General features: G+C 46.0%; 1 protein-coding gene across 1 annotated transcript in view; it reads right to left on the bottom strand.

The window, feature by feature from the left end:
• Positions 1–16,123, bottom strand: part of LOC126225908 (protein dissatisfaction) — a 182,454-nt gene that overhangs the window by 59,530 nt on the left and 106,801 nt on the right. The window lies entirely within an intron of this gene.

Below are 16,123 nucleotides of genomic sequence, written 5' to 3'. Positions count from 1 at the left end.
CACAGTGACGATAACGCATACAAGATGAGGCATAGCTAGCTGAGAAATAGTGTGCGTGCCAGACAAAAGCGCTCTTCGAGAGAAAACGAATGAACCCACGTCGAATACCATGGTATAATTAGTTTAGCAGATACACAGTGATAAAGACGGATTTCTCATCGCAATGTTACACAAATAATAACTTTTATTCCACTATTCCTGAGGGTATTTTAGTACTGTCGTCGCTACTACAAGAAAATACGTGCCTTTTTCCCACCACAGTGGTTTCGCTTTGGTTGGTTGGTTTGGGGAAGGAGACCAGACAGCGTGGTCATCGGTCTCATCGGAGTAGGGAAGGATGGGGAAGGAAGTCGGCCGTGCCCTTTCAGAGGAACCATCCCGGCATTTGCCTGGAGTGATTTAGGGAAATCACGGAAAACCTAAATCAGGATGGCCGGACGCGGGATTGAACCGTCGTCCTCCCGAATGCGAGTCCAGTGTCTTACCACTGCGCCACCTCGCTCGGTATGGTTTCGCTTTATTAAGGTAAAAAATCATCACTGGTCTTTAATTAAAGATGTTGATTTGGGGAGAAGGGACCAAACAGCGAGGTCATCCGTTCCAGCGATTAGGGAAAAATGGCAAAGGAAGAGAGCCGTGCCCTTTCAAAGCAGCCATCCCGGCATTTGTACGAAACGATTTAGGGAAATCACGGAAAACCTAAATCAGGATGGCCGGACGCGGGTCTGAACCGTCATCCTCTCAAATCAGAGCGGAGTGTGATAACCACTGCGCCACCAAGCTCGGAATCTACACTACTGGCCATTAAAATTGCTACACCACGAAGATCACGTGCTACAGACGCGAAATTTAACCGACAGGAAGAAGATGCTGTGATATGCAAATGATAAGCTTTTCAGAGCATTCACACAAGGTTGGCGCCGGTGGCGACACCTACAACGTGCTGACATGAGGAAAGTTTCCAATAGATTTCTCATACACAAACAGCAGTTGACCGGCATTGCCTGGTGAAAAGTTGTTGTGATGCCTCGTGTAAGGAGGAGAAATGAGTACCATCACGTTTCCGATTTTGATAAAGGTCGGACTGTAGCTTATCGCGATTGCGGTTTATCGTATCGCGATATTGCTGCTCGCGTTGGTCGAGATCCAATGACTGTTAGCAGAACATGGAATCGGTGGGTTCAGGGGGGGGGGGGGGGGGTAATACGGAACGCCGTGCTCGATCCCAGCGCCATCGTATCACTAGCAGTCGAGATGACAGGCATCTTATCCGCATGGCTGTAACGGATCGTGCAGCCACGTCTCGATCCCTGAGTCAATAGACGGGGACGTTAGCAAGACAACAAGCATCTGCACGAACAGTTCGATGACGTCTGCAGCAGCATGGACTATCAGCTCGGAGACCGTGGATGCGGTTACCCTTGACGCTGCGTCACAGACAGGAGCGCCTGCAATGGTGTACTCAACGACGAACCTGGGTGCACGAATGGCAAAACGTCATTTTTTCGGATAAATCCAGGTTCTGCTTACAGCATCATGATGGTCGCATCCGTGTTTGGCGACATCGCGGTGAACGCACATTGGAAGCGTGTATTCGTCATCACCATACTGGCGTATCACCCGGCGTGATGGTATGGGGTGCCATTGGTTACACGTCTCGGTCGCGTCTTCTTCGCATTGACGACACTTTGAACAGTAGACGTTACATTTCAGATGTGTTACGACCCGTGGCTCTACCCTTCATTCGATCCCTGCGAAACCCTACATTTCAGGAGGATAATGCACGACCGCATGTTGCAGGTCCTGTACGGGCCTTTCTGGATACAGAAAATGTTCGACTGCTGCCCTGGCCAGCACATTCTCCAGATCTCTCACCAACTGAAAGCGTCTGGTCAATGGTGGCCGAGCAACTGGCTCGTCACAATACGCCTGTCACTACTCTCGATGAACTGTGGTATCGTGTTGAAACAGCATGGGCAGCTGTACCTGTACACGCCATCCAAGCTCTGTTTGACTTAATGCCCAGGCGTATCAAGGCCGTTATTATGGCCAGAGGTGGTTGTTCTGGGTACTGATTTTTCAGGATCTATGCACCCAAACTGCGTGAAAATGTAATCACATTCAGTTCTAGTATAACATATTTGTCCAATGAATACACGTTTATCATCTCCATTTCTTCTTGGTGTAGCAATTTTAATGGCCAGTAGTGTACGTGTTTTCTTCCCATCAGAGACGTTTCGCTTTATTAAGGCAAAGAATCATCAGTGGTCTCTAATTAAAGATGTTGATTTGGGGGGAGGGGACCAAACAGCGAAGTCATCCGTCCCAGCCATTAGGAAGGATGGGAAAGGAAGACAGCCGTGCGTTTTCAAAGCAGCCATCCCGGCATTTGTACGAAGCGATTTAGGGAAATCACGGAAAACCTAAATCAGGACGGCCGAACGCGGATCTGAACCGTCATCCTCTCGAATGTGAGCGCAGTGTGACAACCATTGCGCACGACGCTCGGTAGCTAATTTATTCCGTAAGTTTTGCACGCAAGTGTGTACAGGATGCTCCATTGATAGTGACCGGGCCAAATATCTCACGAAATAAGCATCAAACGAAAAAAACTACAAAGAACGAAACTCGTCTAGCTTGAAGGGGGAAACCAGATAGCGCTATGCTTGGCCCACTAGATGGCGCTTCCACAGGTCAAACGGATATCAGCTGCGTGTTTTTAAAATAGGAACCCCCATTTTTTATTACATATTCGTTTAGTACGTAAAGAAATATGAATGTTTTAGTTGGACCACTTTTTTCGCTTTGTGACAGATGGCGCTGTAATAGTCCCAAACGTATAAGTACGTGGTATCACGTAACATTCCGCCAGTGCGGACGGTATTTGCTTCGTGATACATTACCCGTGTTAAAATAGACCGTTTACCAATTGCGAAAAAGGTCGATATCGTGTTGATGTATGGCTATTGTGATCAAAATGCCCAACGGGCGTGTGCTATGTATGCTGCTCGGTATCCCGGACGACATCATCCAAGTGTCCGGACCGTTCGCCGGATAGTTACGTTATTTAAGGAACCAGAAAGTGTTCAGACACATGTGAAACGTCAACCACGACCTGCAACAAATGATGATGCCCAAGTAGGTGTTTTAGTTGCTGTCGCGGCTAATCCGCACATCAGTAGCAGACAAATTGCGCGAGAATCGGGAATCTCAAAAACGTCGGTGTTGAGAATGCTACATCAACGTCGATTACACCCGTACTATATTTCTGTGCACCAGGAATTGCATGGCGACGACTCTGAACGTCGTGTACAGTTCTGCCACTGGGCACAAGAGAAATTAAGGGACGATGACAGATTGTTTGCACGCGTTCTATTTAGCGACGAAGCGTCATTCACCAACAGCGGTAACGTAAACCGGCATAATATGCACTATTGGGCAACGGAAAATCGTCGATGGCTGCGACAAGTGGAACATCAGCGACCTTGGCGGGTTAATGTATTGTGAGGCATTATAGGAGGAAGGATAGTTGGCCCCCATTTTATGGATGGCAATCTAAATGGTGCAATGTATGCTGATTTCCTACGTAATGTTCTACAAGATGCATGACAGAATGGCGATGTACTTCCAACATGATGGATGTCCTTCACATAGCTCGCGTGCGGTTGAAGCAGTATTGAATAGCATATTTCATGACAGGTGGATTGTATCACATTGGAACAACCGAAATACCATGGCCCGCACGGTCACCGGATCTGACGTCCCCGGATTTCTTTCTATGGGGAAAGCTGAAGGATATTTGCTATCGTGATCCACCGACAACGCCTGACAACATGCGTCAGCTCATTGTCAATGCCTGTGCGAACATTACGGAAGGCGAAATACTCGCTGTAGAGATGAAAGTCGTTACACGTATTGCCAAATACACTGAGGTTGACGGACACCATTTTGAGCATTTATTGCATTAATGTGGCATTTACAGGTAATCACGCTGTAACAGTATGCGTTCACAGAAATGATAAGTTCACAAAGGTACATGTATCACATTGGAACAACCGAAATAAAATGTTCAAACGTATCTACGTTCTGTATTTTAATTTGAAAAACCTACCTGTTACCAACTGTTCGTCTAAAATTGTTAGTCATTTGTTTGTGACTATTACAGCGCCATCTATCACAAAGCGAAAAAAGTGGTCCAACTAAAACATTCACATTTCTTTACGTACTACACGAATATGTAATAAAAACTGGGGGTTCATATTTAAAAGAAACGCAGTTGATATCCGTTTGACCTATGGCAGCGCCATCTAGCGGGCCAACCATAGCGCCATCTTATTTCCCCCTTCAAGCTAGACAAGTTTCGTCTTTGTAGTTTTTTCGTTTGACGCTTATTTCGTGAGATATTTGGCCCAGTCACGGTCAATGGACCACCCTGTACAGAAATTGATTATTACTGAAGTTTCAAAACACTTTAAAAAAAAGCACCGCCACTCAGAATAATTTCAAATTCGAAAGGGATATTATTGTACAGGCGAAACGTTTTGGGAAGAAAATAATTAACGAAAATTTTCCCACTACATGGGTTGTATGCGTGACACGTAAATGGGGTCGGCTGCAAAAGACACAAGAACCCCAATATGACGGCTATAGTGTGAGGTCCACATACCAACAGTACTGTGCATTGTGCATAACCGCACAATTTTGGCATTCAACAGCTGTGCCACTGGAAATTGGGTAACACGCACCACTACAATTTCGTACCACTTGGGATGGGAAAAATCGGTTTTTAATTGTCTTGAGGCCAAAACGGCATAAAAAGCAACAATTAAATCTGTTCTCAATTGTACTGAGGCAAAAAACCTCATAAAAGCAGTAATGAAATCCAAAATTTTGAAAAACACAGCCCTCAGTCGCGAACACAATTAATTTGAACCTAGGTTTCGGTGTCACAAGGGACACCTTCTTCGGACAAAATTGAAACTAAATGTTACAGCATAACGTACCAAAAAATACGAAAGCTGCGGTCATACCTGACAGCGTCAGATAGAATTAAAATAAAATGCAACAGAGGTGCAAGCCACTAGGGGCTGCCATGTGTCCTCTGCTACAGTCAACACAAAACTGAAACATCATGTGACTTGTGCGCCACGGCAACTTCAAGACAATACCGGCATCTCGTGGCTAATTGGTAAAACAAGGTATTTTGTAAACATCTCTCGTAACTGCAGAGAGGGAAATAAACAAACACCTGAACGGTGTACATGAAGTAATTACAATAGTGGGATACTGCATGATATAAAATACAACTAATGAATGACTGGCTGTAGTACAAAAATTCCAGAATAAATGCATAAAGAAGACATATACGAAATAATCCGTTAAATGACATTACTGCTTGCTATAATAGATACGTTAAAAAAACCAAAAAAGTTTTTTTAATTTACGTATATGAGCCGTAAAAAGTAGAAAGAAAAGGTATCTCTGAATCTGCAAGAAGTAGTTGGTACATGAAAGTGTTAGATATCGTCAAGCAGCGGCTTTATACCATTGAAATAACTTCTTCCGCGCAACTGCACCTGCTCGTTGAGAAATCAGAAAGTCTCATGTGTGACGTTCAGAACGCATGCGCGATGGGTGCCGTCAATCCAGCTACGTTTGCAGTCGGAGGACTGAACACCACACCTTTCAAACAATCACACAGCCAGAAGTCACAAGCAAGATAAGGTAATTTGGACGGCCAGGCTGCAGCGAGATGACAGCTAATAACTCTAGCCTTTCCAAAATGTGTCTGCAGCAGCGGTTTCACTGGTTGTGCAATGTGCATAGTAACGCCATCTTGCATTAAAAAGATCTTACCCAGACATCGACAGCGTTGAAGGATTGGAAAGGGTTGGCGCGCAAAAGACTCACAGGACATGCAGGGTTCATCTCCTCGAATAAATACGGCCCTACGACAAGCGATGCCGTCAAGCTGCACCACACAGTCACCTTCATACAACAAAGTGGTACTAGTAGATGTGTGTGCGGATTTTCCACTGCCCATTGCTGTGGCTGCACACTTTGGACATCGTAGCGCCTACTGCATCGGCATCCCACTTTACGTCCATCAAGGGATGCCTGCATGACAGGGTGTATATTCACCAGGAAAACCTACGTCGTCTGTGTTGTCAAAACGAAGACTTACCGGCGGCCACAACCCAACACACCACATCACCAGGTCTCCAGCAGCGGCCGCCAGGGACCACTACCAGTTGGCGGAGCCTGCAGAACAGGTTCATCTTAGGTCGCAGGTAGCCTACGAACTACTTTGCTACGCCAGGCACGTGATCGCAAATAGTTCTGGCAGATACATCCGCCAACGGGCTTTATAAGACGGCGCACTGCCGGTTAAAGGCACCGCTCTCTTGGTATAGCCGACGAAGCTTTTGACGTTGTAGAACTGTTTGTGTTCGCTCGCCGTGAAGAGTTGGGTCTTCTTTATTATTATTTGTTATTTTGTATTTGTGTCGATCCGCAGTTGGCGTCGAGTCAGTTGTTCTTTTGTATATTGTATTATTGTTTAGTTTTGGTGTGTCCAATATAATGTTTCCGGACTTATTTCCGCATTTCTATTCTGCTAGCGCAGGTACTTCACCCATATTCAGAAATTCTGTGTGTTGACGTGTCCTCGATAATGGAAATGGGCTTCGTCTGTCCACAGAGTGTTCCATGGCCATTCGTTACGCACTTGCAAGCGAGCAAGAAAGTCCAGAGCGAACGTTTGTCTTGTTGACATGACAGCAGGAAGCAAATCCTGAACGAGGGTGATTTTGTACGGATAGCAACGCACGATGTTTTACGCACCGTGCTCGGAGGCACGTCCAACAGCTTGGCTCCCTGAGTCACGTTGCACTTCAGAAAATCCTGTCTCTTCGAATTCTGAAATCATTTTCTCCAGACCCTTAGCAGACATCGGACCAATGGCTTTTTTTCGTACCCCTGAGTGACCGGAACTTCTGCAAGGCTACTGGCGCACGGTCACCGTTATTGTAAGAGAGCTTTAACCAGCAGCGCGTGGTCCTTCGTGGAGACAGACATGTCGGCGTCTCGGACGCAAACCGAGGAACAATCGTGTTCGTATCAAATCTATTTGTCAAATTTTGCTTGTTTTTGTTCCATGACCTTTTCTACGGCGTCAGTAATGTGCTGCTCAAATTTGACGTCATCTTGAGCAGTGGTTCATTTTTGACAGAGTTTGAAACTCGAGCTTAATTATATTCATCCTCTTACACACACACACACATACACACACACACACACACACACACACACACACACACACACACACACACACGCACACACACAACATACAGGGTGTTTCAAAAATGACCGGTATATTTGAAACGGCAATAAAAACTAAACGAACAGCGATAGAAATACACCGTTTGTTGCAATATGCTTGAAACAACAGTACATTTTCAGGCGGACAAACTTTCGAAATTACAGTAGTTACAAGTTTCAACAACAGATGGCGCTGCAAGTGATGTGAAAGATATAGAAGACAACGCAGTCTGTGGGTGCGCCATTCTGTACGTCGTCTTTCTGCTGTAAGCGTGTGCTGTTCACAACGTGCAAGTGTGCTGTAGACAACATGGTTTATTCCTTAGAACAGAGGATTTTAATGGTGTTGGAATTCCACCGCCTAGAACACAGTGTTGTTGCAACAAGACGAAGTTTTCAACGGAGGTTTAATGTAACCAAAGGACCGAAAAGCGATACAATAAAGGATCTGTTTGAAAAATTTCAACGGACTGGGAACGTGATGGATGAACGTGCTGGAAAGGTAGGGCGACCGCGTACGGCAACCACAGAGGGCAACGCGCAGCTAGTGCAGCAGGTGATCCAACAGCGGCCTCGGGTTTCCGTTCGCCGTGTTGCAGCTGCGGTCCAAATGACGCCAACGTCCACGTATCGTCTCATGCGCCAGAGTTTACACCTCTATCCATAACAAAATTCAAACGCGGCAACCCCTCAGCGCCGCTACCATTGCTGCACGAGAGACATTCGCTAACGATATAGTGCACAGGATTGATGACGGCGATATGCATGTGGGCAGCATTTGGTTTACTGACGAAGCTTATTTTTACCTGGACGGCTTCGTCAATAAACAGAACTGGCGCATATGGGGAACCGAAAAGCCCCATGTTGCAGTCCCATCGTCCCTGCATCCTCAAAAAGTACTGGTCTGGGCCGCCATTTCTTCCAAAGGAATCATTGGCCCATTTTTCAGATCCGAAACGATTACTGCATCACGCTATCTGGACATCCTTCGTGAATTTGTGGCGGTACAAACTGCCTTAGACGACACTGCGAACACCTCGTGGTTTATGCAAGATGGTGCCCGGCCACATCGCACGGCCGACGTCTTTAATTTCCTGAATGAATATTTCGATGATCGTGTGATTGCTTTGGGCTATCCGAAACATACAGGAGGCGGCGTGGATTGGCCTCCCTATTCGCCAGACATGAACCCCTGTGACTTCTTTCTGTGGGGACACTTGAAAGACCAGATGTACCGCCAGAATCCAGAAACAATTGAACAGCTGAAGCAGTACATCTCATCTGCATGTGAAGCCATTCCGCCAGACACGTTGTCAAAGGTTTCGGGTAATTTCATTCAGAGACTACGCCATATTATTGCTACGCATGGTGGATATGTGGAAAATATCGTACTATAGAGTTTCCCAGACCGCAGCGCCATCTGTTGTTGAAAATTGTAACTACTGTAATTTCGAAAGTTTGTCTGCCTGAAAATGTACTGTTGTCCCAAGCATATTGCAACAAACGGTGTATTTCTATCGCTGCTCGTTTAGTTTTTATTGCCGTTTCAAATATACCGGTCATTTTTGAAACACCCTGTATGTGCTTTCTGTTTCCTGCATATAGGTTTCCCGTTTTGTTTGGGTGTTGGTATTACAGAACAGCTTATTACACTGTGCAACACCATACTGTTCGCTAGTTCCGCGGTAGTATTCCTGTGCAATGGTATTCCATGTATTCTTCCTTCCTAACACTACCTTCGTTATTCTAGATCTCTGTTAGCAAAATCATGTGCTCAGACGGACAGTGCTTTGGTAACTGATCTTCTCGGCATGTTCACTTTCGCCGGGAGACATGTCGACAAATTGGCTCTTAAAGTAGCATGACCAGCGCGTCACAATCCTTTGCATCGTGCAGCTAACGGTTGGAATGAGTACAAAGTGTCGACGGCGAAGGTGGGAGAGAGAGAAGTGGAGTGGAGATGGAAGGGCAGAGACAGAACAGCAGCGATTTGTCACGAACAGTCGAACCCTGATTCAAAGTGAATAACAAATGGTTCAAATGGCTCTGAGCACTATGGGACTCAACTGCAGAGGTCATTAGTCCCCTAGAACTTAGAACTAGTTAAACCTAACTAACCTAAGGACATCACAAACATCCATGCCCGAGGCAGGATTCGAACCTGCGACCGTAGCGGTCTTGCGGTTCCAGACTGCAGCGCCTTTAACCGCACGGCCACTTCGGCCGGCTGTGAATAACAAGATGTATCTTGCCCTCGGGTTGTCGCTACCACTGTAGCGTCAACTTGCATTTTTCGATTGAATAGGATACATCTACGTGGACCTAGCTTCTAATTATTCATTTCACAAATAGTCGACGCTAAATTTAGCCCTAGAGACTTAAGTAGACTATTTTTTATTCACATCAGCCAGAGTTACAGGGCCTGTAGTATTTACAATTCACATTAATGATTTAGTTGATAACGTTGCAGGCTCTGTGAAACTTTTCGCGAAAGATGCTTTTGTCTGTAGGAAGGCAGCAGCGCCGGAAGGCTGCGTAGCGAAGTGTGTGAAGACTGGCGGAGTGTAGACGGCTGGTGCAGGGGCCGGCGGTTGACTCTGAACGTAAACCAACGTGACGTGTCGCACGTAAACAGGCGCGGAAATAGACTGTTGTTCGACCACGCTATTTGTGAAGAATCACTGGAAACAGTGACTGCCACAAAGTACATGGGAGTAACGACCCAGGGCGACCTAAAGTGGAAGGATCGCATAAAACATATCAAGTAAAACAGAAGTCAGATTGACACTCATTGAGAGAACGTTAATGAAATGTAGTTGATTGACGAAAGATGCTGTTTACAAAACACTCGTTCGACCGTTTATCTGTCTGGGACCTTTTCCAGGCAGGACTAGTAGCAGAGCCAGAGAACACCTAAGGAAGAGCGGCGCGTTTAGCCGTCGCGAGTGCATTGCGAAGATTCTCAAGAAACTGCAGTGGCAGGCGCTGCAAGGGTGGCGCTGTGCACCACGGTGAGAGTGGAGGTAATGCGGAGCTTCAGTGACAGTGGCTCCCCCCCCCCCCCCCCCCCCATGTGTCAGTCGTGAATGGAACAGCAAGGGGGCAAAAGATACTGCTACAGAAGTACCCTCCACCACAAGCCGTAAGGTGGCTTGCGGAGTGTACAGTACGCTGACACAATAGCTCCATTCTTAGCAATCATATACAACTACTCGCTCGGCGAGAGATCCGTATTTAGAGAATGGATAGCTGCACAGGTCAGACGAATATACAAGAAACGCAATAGGAGTAACGAGCTGAGTTACAGACCCATGTTACGAATGCCGAATTACAGTAGCATTTTGCTACATACCATATACTGTATTCGAACATTAAGAGTTACCTCGAACAAAACGATCTATTGAAACGCAGTCAGCGTGAACTGAGAAAATGTCGTTCTTGTGAAACACGACTAGCTCTTTATTCGTACGAAATGATGAGCGCTCCCGACAGCGGATCTCAAATTGATTACGTATTACAAGACTCCCACCAGGCTTTTGATACCCTTCCTCGCAACTGGCTAGGTATCAGATTGCGTTCCTGTGGAGTATCGTCTCAGCAGTGCGACTGGATACATGATTTACTCTCACAAAGGTCACAGTACGTTGTAGTTGACGAAAAGTCGTCGAGTAAAACAGAAGTAACGTCTTCAGTTACCCAAGGAAGCCCTCTGCTGTTCTAATCTACATAAACGATTTAGGAGACAATCTGAGGAGCTGTCATACATTGTTTGCCGATGATGCTGTAATTTACCGTGACGTGGACTCACGACAAGATCACGTCATCTGCCACACAACGCCTCCACTTGTCACGACGTTCTGTTTCAGGGACAGTGTTCTTAATAGCAAAGACCACAAACGAGTCCTATATTGTCGCAGAATAATGCAAACCAGATATCTATACGATGCGGAAACTGGCAAATGACCTAATAATGAAAAGTGTGAAGTCATCCACACAAGTACTAAAAATAATCCGCTAAATTACGGTTACAGGATAAATGACAAATCTAGGGATTACAATTACGAACAACTTAAATGGGAAGGATCAGATAGATAATGTTGTAGAGAGCGTTACCCAAGACTGCGATTTATCGGCAGTACAAAAGATGCAAGAGGCCTACTAAAGCGACTGCCTGCAGTACGTTTGTCCGTGCTCTGCTAGAGTGCTCCTACGCGGTGTGGGATCCGCATCAGGTAGGACTGACGGAGGACATAGGAAAAGTTCTAAGAAAGGCAGCTCGTTTTGTATTATCGGAAACTAGGGGAGATAGTGTCACGGATATGATAAGCGAATTGGGGTGTCAATCATTAACAGGAAGGCGTTTTTCGTTGCGGCGAGATCTTTTCGCCGGCCGGTGTGGCCGAGCGGTCCTAGGCGCTTCAGTCTGGAACCGCGCGGCCGCTACGGTCGCAGGTTCGAATCCTGCCTCGGGCATGGATGTGTGTGATGTCCTTAGGTTAGTTAGGTTTAAGTAGTTCTAAGTTCTAGGCGACTGATGACCTCAGATGTAAAGTCCCATAGTGCACAGAGCCATTTGAACCATTTTTTTTAGATCTTTTCACGAAATTTCTATCACCAACTTTTTCCTCAGTTTGTGAAAATATTTTGCTGACACCAGACTACGTTGGGAAAAGTTATCACGATAGAATAACAGAGATCAGAGCTCGCATGATAAGATTTAAGGGCTCGTTTTTCCCGCGCGCTACTCCACAGTGGAACGGTAGAGAAGTAGAATGAGATTTTCACTCTGCAGCGGAGTGTGCGCTGATATGAAACTTTCTGGCAGATTAAAACGGTGTGCCCGACGAGACTCGAACTCGGGACCTTTGCCTTTCGCGGGCAAGTGTTGGTAGAGCAATTGCCCGCGAAAGGCAAAGGTCCCGAGTTCGAGTCTCGGTCGGGCACACAGTTTTAATCTGCCAGGAAGTTTCATATCAGCGCACACTCCGCTGCAGAGTGAAAATATCTTTCTGGAAACATCCCCCAGGCTGTGGCTAAGCCATGTCTCCGCAGTATCCTTAGTATCCTTTCTTTCAGGAGTGCTAGTTCTGCAAGGTTCGCAGGAGAGCTTCTGTGAAGTTTGGAAGTTTTTTTTTTTTTTTTTTTTGGCCATCAGTCTACTGACTGGTTTGATGCGGCCCGCCACGAGTTCCTTTCCTGTGCTAACCTCTTCATCTCAGAGTAGCACTTGCAACCTACGTCCTCAATTATTTGCTTGACGTTTTCCAATCTCTGTCTTCCTCTACAGTTTTTGCCCTCTACAGCTCCCTCTAGTACCATGGAAGTCATTCCCTCATGTCTTAATAGATGTCCTATCATCCTGTCCCTTCTCCTTATCAGTGTTTTCCACACATTCCTTTCCTCTCCGATTCTGCGAAGAACCCCCTCATACCTTAACTTATCAGTCCACCTAATTTTCAACATTCGTCTATAGCACCACATCTCAATTGCTTCGATTCTCTCCTGTTCCGGTTTTCCCACAGTCCATGTTTCACTACCATACAATGCTGTACTCCAGACGTACATCCTTAAAAATTTCTTCCTCAAATTAAGACCGGGATTTGATATTAGTAGACTTCTCTTGGCCGGAAATGCCTTTTTTGCCATAGCGAGTCTGCTTTTGATGTCCTCCTTGCTCCGTCCGTCATTGGTTATTTTACTGCCTAGGTAGCAGAATTCCTTAACTTCATTGACTTCGTGACCATTAATCCTGATGTTAAGTTTCTCGCTGTTCTCATTTCTACTACTTCTCATTACCTTCGTCTTTCTCCGATTTACTCTCAAACCATACTGTGTACTCATTAGACTGTTCATTCCGTTCAGCAGATCATTTAATTCTTCTTCACTTTCACTCAGGATAGCAATGTCATCAGCGAATCGTATCATTGATATCCTTTCACCTTGTATTTTAATTCCACTTCTGAACCTTTCTTTTATTTCCATCATTGCTTCCTCGATGTACAGATTGAAGAGTAGGGGCGAAAGGCTACAGCCTTGTCTTACACGCTTGTTAATACGAGCACTTCGTTCTTGATCGTCCACTCTTATTATTCCCTCTTGGTTGTTGTACATATTGTATATGACCCGTCTCTCCCTATAGCTTACCCCTACTTTTTTCAGAATCTCGAACAGCTTGCACCATTTTATATTGTCGAATGCTTTTTCCAGGTCGACAAATCCTATGAAAGTGTCTTGATTTTTCTTTAGCCTTGCTTCCATTATTAGCCGTAACGTCAGAATTGCCTCTCTCGTCCCAAAGCCAAACTGATCGTCACCTAGAGCATTCTCACTTTTCTTTTCCATTCTTCTGTATATTATTCTTGTAAGCAGCTTCGATGCATGAGCTGTTAAGCTGATTCTGCGATAATTCTCGCACTTGTCAGCTCTTGCCGTCTTCGGAATTGTGTGGATGATGCTCTTCCGAAAGTCAGATGGTATGTCGCCAGACTCATATATTCTACACACCAACGTGAATAGTCGTTTTGTTGCCACTTGGAAGGTAGGAGACGAGATACTGGCAGAAGTAAAGCTGTGAGGATCGGGCGTGAGTCGTGCTTCGGTAGCTCAGATGCTAGAGCACTTGCCCGCGAAAGGCAAGGGTCCCGAGTTCGAGTCTCGGTCGGGCACACAGCTTTAATCTGGCAGGAAGTTTCGGTAGAGAAGTAGGTTGACGGTGGTTCGATGAATTGCAGAGCAGTGGTGTATATGTAGATGAAGATATAGGGCTAGGTGCAGATGTCGATCGCTGGCGAAACGATCAGCGGCGGTAGATGAAAGCTAGTTAGAGCGAGGACTTTGAAACGTGCGCTGGTTGCAGCAGTTACGCAGAGATGGAGACACTTGAGTGGCGCGGAGAGGCAGATCCAGAGCAGTCGGGTGGCGGCTGCGCCGGGTGTTGCGAATTAACGGCAATGGGCCGCCCCCGGGCTGGCAGCCGCAGCCGGCACCTCCCACGGCCCGCCGCGCCGTGACTCACGGCCCGAGCCGATCACGCCGTGTGAGCACAGGGCAGAGGGCAGAAGGGGATCTCGCACCTCGCACCTCTCCCCGCCCTGGCTCTCTCTGCCGCTGTAGTGACGCCAGCCGGAGCCGCTGCTCCTCAACACGTCACGTCATCTGCCACACCACCTCCCCACTTGTCACGACGTTCTGCTTCAGGGACAGTGTTCTTGATAGCACAGACCACAAACGAGTCCTGTATTGCCGCTTTACACTCTCCAGCGGGTGCTGTGGCGTCATCTCCGAACTCGATATCTCCGTACACCCGGATACCCGACTCGTCAGTCTCTGATGCTGCCCGTTTATGTCTGCACACTCGTCTCGAGTCTGATGTCGGGTACAGCGAGTGAACTCTGCCAGCACAAAAAGCAGAGCGTCTACACGAGTTCGTAAGTGTAACCGACGTCTCGCAGCGTTGCCACTACATACACACGGGTCGGGCAAGACAGCTGTTCCTTACCAACATTTGTAATGGGGAATAACTCGGGATAGAGATGAGATACAGAAAACTGTTTTTGGGTAAAAACTGCAGGAAACGAAGAGGGTCACACAAACCTACTGATGGCTGTGACCTAAAAAGTGATTTTTCAAGGTGATTTGGAGGTTAAAGTGATTTTTTTAAATGGGAATCCTAGTGGATGAGTTAAGATTTCAAGAGTGGCAAATTTAGCGTATAAAATGATACGTTATTCAAGGTCATGGGAGGGGCCAATGAAGGTCAACTAAGCAAATATGTTTTCAGTTGTAGAGGGGAATTAATTCGGAATAGAGGACGGATACAACAAAATAAATGTTGGAAACGAATTGGAACGCACATTCCAAAAATGAGAAGCGAGGGGACTCACTCAACGATTTTTAAATTAATGATCTACGTTTTATTTATCTTTGTTCTGTCTTACAAATGTCAAAATGACATTTATATGTTGTCATGTGATTATTTTTGCTAATAAATATTAATTAAAACCTAAAGTTTTTAATTATTAATTTCCAGTATTATAGATAAGACTCGAATCCCTTAGTCAGATTTGAAAAGTATGTGAGCCATAACATCGTGTTTTACATACTGTCGTCCAGTCAATTCCTAAATCCTCGGCCGCACCAGTCTGGAATCCAAGATCGCCCACACAACGAAGACGCACGAGCGTAAATTCCGCAATGAAGAAGCCCACATTTTCAGTTTCACGTCGTGACAGCTCTTTACATTTACTAACATCCCTCCGGGTCTAGTAACGTTTCACACATCCCGAGGTCACAAACACCGTCTGACGGGACAGTGCTTAAGGCCTAGTGTGCCTTGCCACCGTCTTACGACTAACCTAGATGTATCTCAGTTTCAAAACTAGACTCCAAACTTTATTCACAGCTTGAATGTAGCCCGTCCGGAAAAGCCAAGATACATCTTGGCATATTAGTACCTACTTCGGTTATTCCCGTACAACGTAGATACAGCTTAAAATCGCGCAAGACTTAGCTACATATCGTCTTTATCCACATAAGCATTTCCTTGCACTACACCCAGAATTACCTTTACATATGTCGATTTTGCTCCGTTAAGAGCGGCGTCTTTAGTTGTATCTGCAAGGAAGTCCCCAATCCAATCGCAAATCTGTTCGGATACTCAGTATGATCGTATTTTTTCTTCATTAGACGGCATTACAGAACTGTGTCCAAGGCCTTTCCTAATTAACAAAAATGGTTCAAACGGCTCTGAGCACTATGGGACTTAACTGCTGAGGTCATCGGTCCCATAAGACTTAGAACTACG

The sequence above is a fragment of the Schistocerca nitens genome, chromosome 1 (genome assembly GCF_023898315.1).
Source record: "Schistocerca nitens isolate TAMUIC-IGC-003100 chromosome 1, iqSchNite1.1, whole genome shotgun sequence".
Lineage (NCBI taxonomy): Eukaryota > Metazoa > Arthropoda > Insecta > Orthoptera > Acrididae > Schistocerca > Schistocerca nitens.
The sequence above is the reverse complement of the archived record's forward strand: the minus strand, read 5'-3'. Positions and strand labels throughout refer to the sequence as shown.